We start from the raw sequence: 3,762 nt of genomic DNA on the forward strand, positions 1-3,762 counted from the left end.
TTATCAAATCCACTGTCAGGAAGCTTTTCCCCTATGTTTTCTTTCTTTTTTAAAGATAGGTAGATTCTGGCTCTGTCACTCAGGCTGAAGTGCACTAGTGTGATTATGGCTTACAGTAGCTGTGAATTCTGGGCTTAAACAGCCCTCCCATCTCAGCCTCCTGAATAGCTGGGACTACAGGCTTATATGTCCACGTCTGGCTAAGTTTTTGTAATTTTCTGAGGACATGGGGTCCCACTGTGTTGCTCAGGCTGGTCTCAAACTTTTGGACTCAGGTGGTCCTCCCGCCTCAACCCAAGGTGCTGGATTACAGGCATGAGCTACTGTGCCCAGCAATTTTTTTTTTTTTTTTTTTTAAGAATTTTGTAGTTCTGTCTCTTAATTTAGGTCTTTGTGTGGATGTCTATTACCATATGTGTGGGTTTTTGCATTACCATTTGTTGAGAAAACTGTCCATTTCCCATTAAATGATCTTGGCACCTTTGTTGAAAATTATTTGACCACAAGTTTGAGGGTTTATTTCTGGGCTCTGTATTCTATTCCATTGGTCCATAAGTTTGTTTTCATGCCAATGCCACTCTATTTTAATTACTGTAGCTTTATAGTAACTTTTGAAATCAAGAAGTGTGAGACTTCACTTTGTTCTTTTCAAGATTGTTTTGGTAGTTTGGGATTCCTTGAGATGCCATATGAATTTTAGAATGGGTTTTTCTATTTCTGCAAAAAATCGACTATTAGTATTTTGTTAGGAATTGTATTGAATCTGTAGATTGCTTTGGGTAATGTTGACATGTAAATACTGTCTTCCAGTCCACGAACATGGAATATCTTTCCATTTATTTGTGTCTTTATTTCAGCAGTGTTTTTTCAGTTTTCAGTGTAAAAGTCTTTTGTCTCCTTCGCTAGGTTTATTCCTAAGTATTTTATTCTTTTTGATGTGATTTTAGATAGGATTCTTGTCTTAATTTCTCTTTTGGATTATTCATTGTTAATGTTTAAGAATGCAACTCATTTTTGTGTGTTAATTTTGTATCGTACAACTTTACAGAATTTATTAGTTCTAATAGTTTTCTTGTGTGTATGGAATCTTTTTTGTGGAGTTTTCTACATATAGGAGCGTGTCATTTGCAAACAGTTAATTTACTTCTTGCTTTCCAATTTGGATGCCTTTTATTTTTTTCCTTGCCTAATCTCAGCTGGGACTTCCGGTACTGTGTTGACTGGAAGTGGTAAAAGCAGGCATCCTTGGCTTGTTCCTGATGTTAGAGGAAACATTTTCAGTCTTTCCTGTTGAGTATGATCCTAACATGAGTTTTTTATATAAAACCTTTATTATGTTCAGGTAGTTTCCTTATATTCCTGGTTTGTTGAGTGTTTTAACAGGTGTGTTTTAAGAAAAATCATTTGTGGGTGCTGAAAAGAAAGAATTTCTAGCCTGGTGAGTGAAAGAATCCTGGTGTCATTGACAGAATAATATATTATGAAGTTGATGTTTTAGGCATCATCTTTGTACATTTACAGACCTGTTTTGGTTGAATAAAAATAATACTATACTTATTTAGTGGGGAAAACTGACATTACTCAAATGATTATGCAAATGTATGTTGGAATAACTATAGTACAACTAGGCTCACATTTGCATTTCTAGCATCTAGCACAGTGCCTGGCACATGGGTATTCACTGAAGTTGTTAATTGAATCAAGAAGCAGAAGACTAAGGTTTAACCCTGTAAAGTAAAAAACATATTGTTTATTATATAATTTTTAATGGAAATAATGTTTATTTTTTATTTTATCACTTTTTAATTTTCTTGAGACAGAGTCTCACTTTGACACCAGGCTGAGTGCAGTCATAACTCAGTGCTGCCTTGGCCTTCTGGGCTCCAGCGAGCCTCCTGCCTCAGCCTCCCGAGTAGCTGGGATTACAGGCAAGTGCCACCATGCCTTGCTCATTTTTGTTGTGAGAGACAGGGTCTTGTAGTGTTGCCTAGGCTTTATTTAAAACCATTTTCCTGTTAACCCGGTCCTGGTACAATGGTAATAAAGCAAAATCAAAGTTCACCACTCTAGAAGAATTAGGCAAGTGACTTTTTCTAAAACAGGTACAGTATCATTATTAAAGTGAGATAACAGTTTTTCTTTTGACATTTTTTTCTTTTTTCTTGAGACGGAGTCTCGCTCTGTCGCCCAGGCTGGAGTGCAATGGCGTGATCCCGGCTCACTGCAACTGCTGCCTCCCGGGTTCCAGCGATTCTCTCCTGCCTCAGCTTCCCAAGTAGCTGGGACTATAGGTACGTGCCACCACACCTGGCTAATTATTGTATTTTTAGTAGAGACAGGGTTTCGGCCCATTGGCCAGGCTTATCTCAAGCTCCTTACCTAAGGTTGTCCACCTGCCTCAGCCTCCCAAATTGCTGGGATTATAGGTGTGAGCCAACATGCCTGGCCCAGTTTTCTTTTTAGGTGAATGCTAGTGGAAGTTAGTTATCAGAATCCAAAGTTTCAGAAAGAGGCTTTATTTATTTCATATTTTCTTTGTTTTAGACAGGGTCTTGCTCTGTCACCTAAGCTGCAGTGGTGCAATCATGGCTCACCACAACCTCAACTACCTGGGCTCAAGCAATCTTTCCACCTCAGCCTCCTGAGCAGCTGGGACTACGGGCATGTGCTACTATGCCTGGCTAACTTGTACTTTTTGTAGAGATGGGGTTTCACTGTGCTGTCCAGGCTTGTCTTGAACTCCAAGACTCCAGCAGTCCTCCAGCCTTGGCCTCCCAAAGTGCTAGGATTATAGGTGTGAGCCACCATGCCCAGCTGAGGCATACTTTCAATTAAAGTTTTCAAGTGTCTGCTGATTCCAGATTTATAATGACATTCGGACATTCAGCACTTATTTGCAGAACAAGGTCAAGATTTAAGAACCACCACGCTGTGGTGGTTTTTTTTTTTTTATTTTAAAATTTTGGACAGTTTGTAAATTTGACATCACAAATTGAGTCTTTCAGATACCCTTACTATTTCAAATAATATAGTAGTTTTAGAAACATAATATACTTAGTTTTATAAATTGACGTTAAATCCATGTCATTGTGTGACATGTGAACATTATGTTAAGATTGAAATAGATGGGGACACTTGGAATAGATAGGAAACACTTTAATCCAATACACAGAACATTCTTTAAGTTTACAGGATTCAAAATAGTTCCCTTTTAGAGCATCGTTGGGGTTTTTAGGTATAGTTGTGATATAATAGAACACTGGACTGGGAATCAAACCTCCATTTAGATTCTGACTGATGTTTATAGTTTTATGATCTTAAAGCGAGTCACTTAACCTATCTGAAGATTAATTTTCTCATCTGTTAAAATAGGTACGGAAATCTTGCAGCTTTTCTACCTTGTATGTATTTTTTTACTCCATTCTTTTCCTCTCTATTGCCACTCCCTTATTAGTCTGGACTACTTACTAAACAGCCTGCCAGCTAAGTCTCTGCAACTTGTTCTCTCACTGTACCTCTCCATCTCTGGCTATTCTCTGTATTACTATGACAATTATGTTCTTAAAAAAACAGGTCAGTTGCAGTGGCTTACACCTGTAATCCCAGCACTTTGGGAGGCTGAGGTGGGCAGATCACCTGAGGTCAGGAGTTCAAAACCAGTCTGGCCAACATGGCGAAACCCTGTCTCTCCTAAAGGTACAAAAATTAGCCAGGCATGGTGGTGGGTGCCTGTAATCCCAGCTACTCGGGAGGCTGAGGCAG

The sequence above is a fragment of the Mandrillus leucophaeus genome, unplaced genomic scaffold, assembly GCF_000951045.1.
Source record: "Mandrillus leucophaeus isolate KB7577 unplaced genomic scaffold, Mleu.le_1.0 Scaffold4, whole genome shotgun sequence".
Lineage (NCBI taxonomy): Eukaryota > Metazoa > Chordata > Mammalia > Primates > Cercopithecidae > Mandrillus > Mandrillus leucophaeus.